Source organism: Neoarius graeffei, chromosome 27, assembly GCF_027579695.1.
Source record: "Neoarius graeffei isolate fNeoGra1 chromosome 27, fNeoGra1.pri, whole genome shotgun sequence".
Taxonomy (NCBI): Eukaryota; Metazoa; Chordata; class Actinopteri; order Siluriformes; family Ariidae; genus Neoarius; species Neoarius graeffei.
In genome coordinates, this window is record NC_083595.1 from 38742844 (window position 1) to 38754952 (window position 12109).

A 12109-nucleotide genomic window follows, 5' to 3' on the forward strand; every position below is an offset into this window, starting at 1 on the left:
CACTGTTGGGTGGGTGGCACTGAGCAAGGCCAACCTTCAACTACTCCCTTATATCCGGACTCAAAAGCATGAGCCAAACGCAGATGTAAATAGCACTAGTCTGCAAAATAAGCTGCTTTTGCAAAATTGAATAGCACTTCTGTTTCCACATGTTGCTGAAAGATCATTGGGTTTGAGTCACCACTGTAAAATCTCTTGCGTTACCTTCTTTCACAATCTGTAATGTGTGTCCGAGGTGTTGAAACAGACTTGCTGTAAGAGCTTAAGACCTCCAATCACACGGCTCTTAAACCTTAGGAAATGAATATGTTCAAGAAGTTAAGAACAGCCTGGATATTCTCGAAGTTATGCACCTTGCATGAAGAAGAAGAAGCCTTTATTCGTCACAGACATTACAACACAGTGCAGTTCTTTTATCCTGGTCTGAGTGCAGGCTCAGCCATGATACAGCACCCCTGGAGCGGAGAGGGTTAAGGGCCTTGCTCAAGGGCCCAAACAGTGGCAGCTTGGTGGTGCAGGGGCTTGAACCCTGATCAGTAACCCAGAGCCTTAACCATTGAGCAACCACGGCCCTCACATCAGAATTTCATCAAGGGTTATTGGCAGAACTTAAGGGCTTATATTTAACGTCCCTTCCCACGGCGTGTGGCGCATAGGGCGGCGCCGATCTCCGTTTCCGTAGCCCTCGGCCTCTCACCTATTACATAGCTAGGGTTACAGTGGGGGGCTAGTCCTCTGGTAACCGCGAGAGTTTGACTCCCCACTCGCATCTGTATTGCAGCGTGCCTTGCCAGACGGCAGTAGGTACCATTTTTATGATGGTCTTTGGTATGACCCGACCGTGAGTAGAACTCGCGGTCTCCCGATCAAGAAGCGGACATGCTAACCACTAGGCCAACTCGCGGTCTTCTGTTTAATATAGTAATGTCTAATTGATGTACATTAGGCAGCGTGACCTGTTTCACTTGAAATAAGGTCATGCTTAAATACATGTAACAGACTGAATAAATAAAGTAAATAATTGGTCAAACTTGGACCCAAATAATTCAGTCATGATATGATGTCTCAGGGCTCGGTCTCTGTTACCTGGGCAGGCGAGCACAACCTCTGAATTCATAGCGGTGTGTTTGTCATGTTTTACATAAAGCAGATGGATTTTGTAGGTGAGAGTAAGGATTTCAGTCCATTCTTCCTGCTGCTTTATTACCGCAGACCATCGGATGTTTCCTGATGCCCTGAGCCGCCTTAACTTAATATCGGCTTGCGTAATGCTGACTCTTACCATCGACTTTATAAACAAAGAAAGAATTGAAGCCATAAAACACAACTGTGTCCTCGGCATACCAGATGGATTGTTCAGACTTCTATGCGTAGATGGAGCAGTCCGATGAACACTGACTCGGTTTATCATGGAATAAGCAGGGAAACGTGTTCACCTGCTTGGTATTATTGAAGTTTGGTTCTGTTTATCAGGGGTGGGTACACTATGTGGTCAAAAGTATATGACCATCATAATATACATTTGTCTGTTTGCTGTAGCATTAAGATTTCACTTCGCTGGAATCAAGTGGCCTGAATCTGTTCCAACACAACGCCCCTGTGCAGGAAGCGAACTCCATAAAAGTCAGTGAGTAAGAACATGCGTGGCCCTGCACAGGGCCCTGACTTCAACCCTGAACACCTTTTGCAATGAATTCAACTGCACCCCATGCTTGCTTGCTTGCTTGCATTACGACAGTGCCTCGCTTCGGTAATGATCTTGTGGCCGAATGGGTGCAAATCCCTCGAACCACGTTTACAAAATCTAGTGTGAAGCCTTCACGAGAAAAGTAGGGACCATGTCCGTGTCAATGCCCCTGGTTTTGGAATGGGATGTTCAAGGAGAGATAAGGGTGTGATGGTCAGGCGTTCGACAAAATTTATGGCCATATAGTGTGTCTCTCCAGCTGAAATTCAACAATATGCATCTTGAAAGTTTCTCATGGTTCAGTACAATGAAATTTAAGAGCGGTGGTTCTAAAAATCTAAGATCCATTATAAGGTTTTTTTCAGTCGATGGTAAATTGACTCACTGCGGCTTGACCCTTGACTAGTCAAATATCTTGAATTTTTTTGATTAAATAATACATCATTTGCCTGTGGTAATAAAATGTATTCAAGTAAATCTGTTGTTTTCCAAAATGAGCAAGGGTATTAGGATCCACTAAACACGAGCGACTGGTCAGTACGGACATGTCTGATCACGGAGGGCGTAGACTGCCAAGAACTCGCGCTCTGCCTGAAATGCTGTCCTCACACGTTCATCATTGACTGACTGAGTTGAATCATAGCAAACCTATTACTTTAATTATATTCCCCATGTCGAGGTGAAAATTAATTTTGAAACGATTCATATAGGTGCTTTGCTTGCTCAATGTGAAATAGTTTACACTTTTTACTTTTAAAAATATCTTCTACGCAATTGCGTGAGTTTAGTTGTTTGACGATTTGCTTTTGTGTGCGTCGTCTTATTTATATTTGTACTTTTTTTTTTTTATTCATTTATTGTTTATAACCTTGTTCCTGCCATGAATGTAGCACTTGATTTTGACATGGCTGTCACTGACCATACTGAAAGATGAACAGAGACGAGAAAACGTTTTCTTTGGAATCAGGAACTAGAGATTATGCAGAATGTTACATTTCCGATTAGAATGGAACAGAATTGAAATTCATCGTTTTTTAAAATGTAGTAAGTTGACCACCAAAGCTGTAGGATCCATCCATCCATTATCTGTAGCCGCTTATCCTGTCCTACAGGGTCGCAGGTAAGCTGGAGCCTATCCCAGCTGACTATGGGCGAGAGGCAGGGTACACCCTGGACAAGTCGCCAGGTCATCACAGACCACCATTCACACCTACGGTCAATTTAGAGCCACCAATTAACCTAACCTGCATGTCTTTGGACTGTTGTGGAAACCGGAGCACCCGGAGGAAACCCACGCGGACATGGAGAACGTGCAAACTCCACACAGAAAGGCCCCTGTCGGCCGCTGGGCTCGAACCCAGGACCTTCTTGCTGCGAGGTGACAATGCTAACCACTATACCACCTTGCTGCCCAAGCTGTAGGATTACAGGCAGATATTTTTTGCTGCATTGCTACCTCATAGCTCCAGGGTCCCAGGTTCAGTCTTGTTTCTTTGCATGTTCTCCATCTGTCCATGTGGATTTCCTCCAGGTTCTTTTTTGCTTTCCTCCCGCCTCCCAAAATAATGGCAGTAGGTCTCATGCCCAGTGTTCCCCTGATCAGCTCCACCATGACCCTGATCAGTGTGTGTGAGGTCCGTATGGTGAAATACCGTGACCGAGGTCTTGAAAGTACTGAGCGAGGCCCTCTGGGCCGAGGTCAGTATTCAAGGCCGAGCTCACGGTATTTCACCATACGGACCGACCTTAAGCTGGTAAATAATATATTTATTTTTTCTTTACCAAATTCTAACAGAAAACGAGAGCGCCCGAAAGGGAAAACCAAGCTGAGCCGCCATTTTGAATCTTCATTCACGGCTGTAATGCAAATGGCTTCCTCCTCGGTATACAAGTGCACTTCCATGGCAGGGAAAAAACTACATTTTGCCACCTATGTAGTCCCCTATTTATACAAATAGGAGTCATTCAGGATTCAGCCATGCTTTTGCTCGGTGTTAGCAAGTTACAGGTTTTCAGCTTTCTCCTGAAATGTTTTCTTTTATTTCTTCTTCCTCAGGGTAGTAAAACTCTCTTTCGCTATGAACACTGTCGTTATCGCTATCCATGCTGTAAAATTAATGCTATTCTCCTGAGAAATGCGAAAATAAATGTTGACAAAAATTGCTACTATGTTTGTTGTTGTGAACGAGCGAGTCGCCAGAGGTCCGTAACCGGGGTTCGTACCGTAGGATACGGACCCGCTCGCCAGCCAATCAGAGCGCAGGATTTGATGGAAACCGGACCGTGGAGAAAAAAAAAAGCAGTCACTGAATGTACACGAGTGAATAATGATGGCCTAAGTTAGGCATGAAAATAGAGGATGAATTTAAGTTTACTTTTTTTTTTTTTTAAATGAAGTCACCTGTTCCGCTTCAATGCCTTTATTCTATATGAAGATTCTTGCCTGTGTCTTGATTGGCTAGTGGTTAGCCAATGGTTGTGTTGCTTGGATGCATCCGTTGATACGCTGGGCTAATGTATCAGCTGATGTATCCATCAAATAACCACGGAACATCTCTATATATTCTTATGTAAGAATAAAAAAGGAGTTGGGGTGTCTCTTTTTTTTTCTTTTGAGTCAGTACTGTGGTTTACCGCAGGTCACAGCTACAAGTAGTGTGCATCATGAACTCCGGTTCTTTTGTCATTCTCATTATCTTTGTTCCTGGTACCAAGCTGTGGGTCGGAACAGGTAATCAGAAAGTAAACAGGTCTCAATTGAAAGTAGACATGATAAAATGCTGAGGCTGTACGGGTAGATGGCGGTTTAATGGTTTCTTTCTTTCTTACTGAAAAGCGAGTAGCGTGCGCTTGTTTGCTTTGGATTGTGTGCGCGTGTATGCTAAAGGAGCCCACAGTGAATAGGACAGAATTGCTTTTCAGCTGTCCGTGTACGCATGTGTTTCCATTCACTGCTGAAGCCCTGGTCAGAGTAGAACTGCATTAGGGAGAATTGGCGAGATTCGTTGCATATGTTCAGACTAGTGTTATCAGGATTATATATATATATATATATATATATATATATATATATATATATATATATATATATAATTTTTTTTTTTTTGACCTGCCATACTGATATTGTAGCAAAATAAGATGATTTCTCACTAGGGCTGTGCGATATGGGGAAAAAATGAATATCCCGATACATTTTCTCCATTATACGATATATATCTCGATATATTTAAATCTCCTCTAAAGGACCCCATGAAATCTTTTACTCTCTACTGTTTTCACTACAATCCCTGCAGATTAAATAACATTCTTGGTTAACTTTACAGGTGGTTTTCAACAACACATTTTAAATGTTCATGTTAGTGATTAATCACAACTGAATTGAAATAAGACTTTTTATTCAACAAAGATGTGGCACAAACTGCAAAAACAATCTTGAAAATTGCAAGAAAGGGGCAATACAATACAGAGCTGCTCAGAGCTCAAACCAATAAAGTGCAAGCTCAACACTGAGAGAGACATTTAGCCTAAATAAGAAAAGTGCTCCTTCATTAAATTATTTAAAAAAATAGATCTCCAAGCTATTAACCTGACTACTGAGAACCACTGGAACATTCACAATAGAGAGATCTGCAAAACATCATTTTTCTCTTTGCACACTTTTGAACTGAATGTTTTCTGGCTCTGCCTCTCAGATGTGTATAATTCCGGCTTCTGCCTTTCGTGATGACGGGTTTTATTTGCACACTTTACAAACTGTCGTTTGCTGTTCCACGTCCTCCTCGCGATATCCAAAAAAAATGCCAGATGACTGACCCCTTACTAGTTCTTTTAGGAACCAATTCGTCCACGTCCATTTTTAATTTGTTGCTGAAATTGACAGAGCTTACACGGTAGCCTATGAAAAATCAGCAATTGCACGAACTGGGTCAGCGCTGTAAACCGGAACTAGAAAATCTTCCCGCCAGCGGTGTTGCCAGATACTGCTGACGTTTTCCAGCCCAAAATATGTTCAAAACCCGCCAAAACGCACTTAAAACCGCCCAATCTGGCAACACAACCGAAACTAGAAAATCTTCCCGGAAGTTCCTTTCAGCACCGAGATGTCGCCCGGGACTGGTTGGCGAGTGCGTGACGTTATTGTTTTCTTTACCCTTAGGCAGCCTCTCACGTTACTGCCTGAGGGACAGGGAGAAAACCACCGGGAAATGTTTTAAACAAACACGAAACGAACGCAAGTCGGAAGATGACCATAAAATACTCGATAGTTACGATATAATAATTTTATGTATCGCGCACAGAATTTTCGGCGATATATCGAGTATATTCGATATATCGCACAGCCCTATTTCTCACCTTTTTATTTTGGTGCTTTGACTCAGTCGCTCGGCCCTGTGATTGGGATAACCGAAAACTACCATCCAGTCGGCTCTGGGAAGCACCACAGGACTATTTATACGATCATGTGTGCGACTGAGATTTCCAGATGGAAGAAGAGAACCCAATGTACTTAAAAAAGGGGGGGGAAAATTCTCTTACCTTCCAGATGGAGATCCCGGACATGAGCCCCAGAAAACTGTTAAGCCAGTATCTCACTGGGCTGCGACAGCCTGCGACTAGTTGGAGACATGACATAATTGCGATAAAATATGCGAATTAGCGGCAATTTTCACTTGGAATCACACTGAATTGATATTCGCATATTTTACCGCAATTATGTCTCCCAACTAGTCGCAGGCTGTCGCAGCCCAGTGAGATACTAACTCGCGCTTCCTGTCTCACGGAACATGTTGAAAATTTCAGCAACAAAGGAGCGACGCTTTGCGACTCGTGCGAGGAAATTGAGAAGCCCCGCGCATGTTTCCAGACACTTTTGAAACACTCTCGCGAATGATTTTCGCAAGCTCTCGCAGCCCAGTGAGATACTACCCTGAGGTTTTGATCTGTTTGTACCGAAGGAGGTTGAACAGACAAAGTACGGTATGATCTAGGAATGTATTCCTCTGTCGCTTAAGAGACTCTGCGTCATGGATCAGTCCGGGAGCAAGCAGTCACTGACACAGGCACAGCTGCTCAGAGATGTTTCTCAGTTTATTGTCGGACAAACACGAGTATACAGGTGTATTCGCGTTCAAGAGTGTGTTATACACACATGCAAACTCCTCACCTTTCGGCGAAATTTGCCGTTTTGGTCCCAAAATAGGTCACTTGTGTGAATCGTGTAGATCCGAAGAGGTTTTTTTTGGGGGGGGGGGGGGTAGGCAGGCTACAACGCTATTGTTGCCAAACATTTCACTTACAAGGTTACAGCCAATCAAGATAAACAGTTACTAACACGCTTCTTTTCCATTGGAGTTCTGATCAGCTGGTGCACAACCCACTGCTAGTTGCCAGTCCTCGCTTACGAATATTCCACAGATTCAGACCGCAAAGTCACCTTTTTATAGAGAGATCTGGCAGCCTCATCTCGCGACTGAATCTGAATACCAATGGAACAGTTTCCAGCGCGCTCGGGGGTGAATAACCATGGGCGGATCTACCGGGGTGGCATATGCCACTCTAAAAGAAAGCCTTGCCACCCCTGCTGCTACCCCAGTTGGCAGCGACGAATTCAAAGAAAAATTACGGCCAATTTGACATTTACGTGCGCGAATTTCCAATGTCCGACTGCGGCGAATGCAGCACGAGATAACGCCAGAGATTGGTTGTTTTGGAAAATTGAGAGGCGCGAAGCGAGGGAGCCAGGAGTCGCGAGGAAAGGAGACACGGGAGGAAAGGGGTAAAAGCTGATTAACTATCTATCAAAAAATGAAATTATAATGAATGAACAGTGTTAGTATAGTTGCGATGCTGATTTTGAGAGGATAAAAATCAGGTTGGAGAAGGTTATTTAGCTAACTATACATGTAAGGCAAAAAAAAAAGTGTGTTTCCGGTAACCCGACCGATCGAGAATTTCCGCGTCGAAATTGCCGACCGTAAAGTTTTTATTACAAATTTCCCTCGATATTTTAGTGTAAGCGGCGTTAGTTTGTCATAATTTTTTGTTTCAACGCATTCAAGTTGTGAAAGAAACGATAAAAAGTAAAATGTTTTGCCACTTCTATCAGCCCTCCTGGCTGTAATGCAAATTGCTTCCTCTTCAGTATACAAGTGCACTTCCATGGCAGGGAAAAACACTACATTTTGCCGCCTATGTAGTCCCCTATTTATACAAATAGGAGTCATTCAGGATTCAGCCATGTTTTTGCTCCGTGTTTTTGCTCGACCCAAGTTCTACAGTAGGCGAGGCGAGGCCGTCTGCTTTTAATGGAAGTAGCCTAGCCTAGGACGTTAAACCATATTTTCACGTTATTTCTTGATAAGGTGTTTTCACATTATCACATGAAAATATCATGAAATTACGTGTTATGTTATTACATGATAAATATATTGTCAAAACGTGATAACTCTGTTAACAATATCTTTTCACGTAATTACTTGAGTCTAAGCCAATTTTTTTTTTTTTTTTGAGTGTGGCAGCAATACGCTTCCGCAGATCATAACTCGAACTCTCGCGATATTATTTTTTTTTATTCGTTTAAAGATTTAAAACACTTATTTTATTATGATGTGTGGTATGAAGGATTCTGTGCCAAAATACTATTTTGTAAGATGTTTACTTGTGTTAATTTTTTCGAACAAAATAAAACAAATTAAGAAAAAAAATTTCCTACCTACCGACCTTATTTTAGTATTTCATGTTACCTGAAACTTTTTTTTTTTGGCCTAATGTTAGCTAGGTCTGACATTAGTTTTGTGTAAAGTCGGCCACAAAAGTTAATATTGATTCACCGTCTGTCAAGGAAAACATTGCTATTGGCTGAAGCTTATGGTTCAAATATTGAGGATCTTAAACATGAGTTACATCAGACGAGGAGAGTACTAGACAGAAAAAAGGGGGAACAGGAGAGTCCTACCACTCTCATGGAGTTCACTGTTTTTGGACCCATACCAAGATGATGTTGGTTTTTTTTTTAGTTGTGCAGGTTGTGTAAAATAGCGGTTGTCTTGCCTGTGAGCAGTGCATCCTGTGAACGAAGTTTTTCATCTCTCAGGCTCATAAAGACTTATTTGCGGTCGACTATGACAGAAAAGAGACTATCAAGTTTGGCTGTACTCAGCATTGAATCAAAGCGCACAAAAGCATTAGATCTTGATAAATTTGTGAAGCGTTTTGCTGAGCAACATGGAAATTGCCGCATTCAGCTGTTGTAGGCATGACAAGTTCATGTTATGCTCACTGGTGAGCCTTTACAAAGCGTGAGGAAAAAAAACTATAAAATGTGACACTGGTGTAAATGGTTTAAATCATGCTGAACTTGAAGCAGTGTTGTTATTGTTGTTTTTTAGTGTCTGTTCTTTTGCATATACAGTATAAAACTGTCCAGAAACGGTATAGACCTCATCTGAGAATGTGTGTTCTTCGTGAACAATAAAGGCATGAGATTAAGTTTATCTGTATGAGTTTGCAAATGGCAGTCTGTGCCCTTTTGTAGTGTGTACATACTATTTGTCGTCAAACTGTGATTAAATTCAGTATATATACATGTCTGTAATACGTTGCCACCCCTCAAAAATTCCTGCCCCCCTCTTGCCACCCCATAAATATTTTTCTAGATCCGCCCCTGATTTCACATAGGTGATGTCTTTAAGAAAATTGACAGACAGGGATTGGCCAGGTGTGTCCTCTGGGGTAGGTCTGTTAGATAGCACAGGCAGTAATATATACCTTTTTGTAAATAGCCCACTGTGTTGTACACAGGGGTGAAAATTAACTTCACAAAATATCAAACTTTACCGGCCACTGACAAATAAATGGTACAATTTACCGGCCACTCAACAGTAACTTATTAAGACATGTTTATGGAAAGTTATTTTGTACTGTATTAAATTCAAGATGTCACTGGTTGCAATTTTTTTTGTAACGTAGACTACGAAATGTACTTTTGCGCGCGTGCCGTGTCCCCGTGCATCCTTCTCACCTTTTTCACCCCTGACCAGTTTGCATGCCTGGTTATAGCTATGTGATTTGGATGATGTGATTGACAAAGTGAAGTTACCTATGTATAACGTGTGATGAATCATGACATCATTGGTTTGGTTTACACTTCTTTATGAAAGAAGACCGACGTTATGTACCATTACATCACCCGTCAGGATCAATCCAAAATCTTATGCGTTACTGGTCAACATAACCTTCATTAAGCATAGAGCAGAATATGTGAGCAAAGCTGAAGCTCAAGGATTTAACTTAAACAAAACAAATAGCAATCAGGACAGCCTGTTCCAGTTTCAAGCATGCTAAACAGGTATCTCCAAGTAGGTTTTGTAAAGGCCTCTGCATGCTCTTGCGACAAGGCTTTCGCAGATAGCTTTTCGCAGACAGTTGTAATTTATCGTTGAGCGGGGAGTAATAGGCGTGCGCGATGTTATTCACCGCCACAACGCAAGGGGGCACGAAGTCGCGAAATCGCTAGGAGTAGTTGGTGGGTGTGGTTAGTGGAGTGTTTATCCTCCGGTTACTTATAATGACTAGAACTGGAGTCGTATAGATGTACGTACTTCCTCACTTCCTCGATCAACCGCTGTTCGTGCTGCTCCATCTTCGCTCGTGTTTTTAAAAATGGCGGTCGTGAAAACAAACCAAACCGGGAAAGTAGGGAAGTGGAAGTGCGTGTACAGCGGATGTAGAGTGGACCAATCAGAGCCCTCTTGTCTGCGACGCTGTCTGCGGTTAGCCTGGGCCTGCCCATCCTAATCGTGATGCAACACGAGGGCCTGTTGCGAGCTTAGTCTGGCCAGGCAAGCTATCTCCAGCTCTTTCAAGCTCCCGAAAAATCGGGAACCAATCAACTTGGAGCATCTCCAGCGGCCCTGGGTAGAGGCATGTTCAAGGCAGTGACGTAGTAGAACTGCGACCGGAAGCCATAGATTGTTTACAGAATCTATGCCGGAAGGGCTTCATTCACGCTTCCGCATCTATTACGCATAGATGCTGTATTGAAAGCATTCAACGGGAAGTTCTCATTGAAAACGGAGCAAAGAGCAGCCCTGGAGGTATTTATTGAAAGGAAGGACGTTTTCGCCTTGCTCGCGACCGGCTTCGGTAGGAGTTTAATCTACCAGTTAGCCCCGTTGCGTCGCATACGTCAGAGGAAAGAGTGATGTGATTGGTTTAAGCTTCGTCACAGCCTTTTCTGGCTTTGACCAGTAGCAAACTGAGGCATTTCAGGGAGGCGGGTCAACCACGGGCTCTGGGAAACGGTTGGGCTTAATATCTTGGCCAGACCAATAGCTCGGAGAACTTTGAAGTCGCGTTAGCCAGACTAGTCTGCGGTGGTCACAATTTTTGGGAGGTGTGTGCAGAACGTCTGCGAAGGGGGGGGGGGCTTCGCGGACACCATCTGCGAGGACTGGGTTGTCAGCATAAATTGGCCTTAACCTATTCATTCATCTTCTGGAAGCACTTTATCCTGGTCAGGGTTCACGGTGAATCCAACACTTGGCGTGAGTCGGGAATTCACCCTGGATAGGACAACAGTCCATTCACCTCCACATTCATACAATCGTTCACACCTAGGGACGGTTTTGAGTGTCCAGTTCTTTTACTGCCATGTTTTTGGGAGGTTGGAAGAACCCAGAGGAAACCCCACAGGAGAACATGTAAAGCTCCACACAGACAGGAGCTCAGGATCGAATCCTGCAGCACTGTACCGACCCGTTTTCGTAACACGGACAGGCACAACTACACTGTGTAAATTAGCACTAATTAATGCTCTAGTGCTCACGTTATAACCCATGCAGCCCAAAATATTGCTGAGTCACGTTAAACATGGTTATAAATGGTTCTTGGCAAACCAACAACGGAAGAGTGAGGTTTTTTTTTTTTTTGGGTGGTAAAGTTTGGAAGTACTTTTAATTCTATACCATTTTACATGACTAGCTACATTTCATGTACAAAACAGATGTACGGTGAAAAAAACCTGTGAGTAGAGCTGGGCAATAAACGAATTTTATCGATTAATTCGAATTTATAGTTAAGGACGATGTGTTTTTATGAAAACCGGTTTTCTCGCAGTTTTGACTTCCGCCACCGACGCTCCCCTCTGCGCGTGTGCAGAACGAATCGGGCAGCAGGGACGGATCGGGCACTGACACTATAGCCCTCCTCCCGTGCGCTTGCCATAGACACACACAAACATGGCAGCGATTGGGGGAAAGCCACAACTTGTGCCCAAGAAAGGAGGAACTTCCTCCGTGATCTGGAATTGGTTCGGTTTTGCACCATCGGACGCAGACCAAACAAGTCCTTGTTGTAAGGTGTGTTTGAAAACGGTTGCTTCCAAAGGAAGCAGCATGACGAATTTATTCCAACACCTTAAAC

General features: G+C 43.1%; 1 protein-coding gene across 8 annotated transcripts in view; it reads left to right on the forward strand.

The window, feature by feature from the left end:
- madd (MAP-kinase activating death domain) overlaps nt 1–12109 on the forward strand; it is a 178246-nt gene that overhangs the window by 48007 nt on the left and 118130 nt on the right. The window contains exon 1 of one of the 8 annotated variants that reach the window (XM_060911683.1): nt 11922–12045. The exons of the other annotated variants lie outside the window; for them this stretch is intronic. The gene's annotated coding sequence lies outside the window, so the exon portion shown is untranslated. Of the gene's footprint in view, nt 1–11921; nt 12046–12109 lie in introns of those variants that run through there. 8 annotated transcript variants of the gene reach the window in all.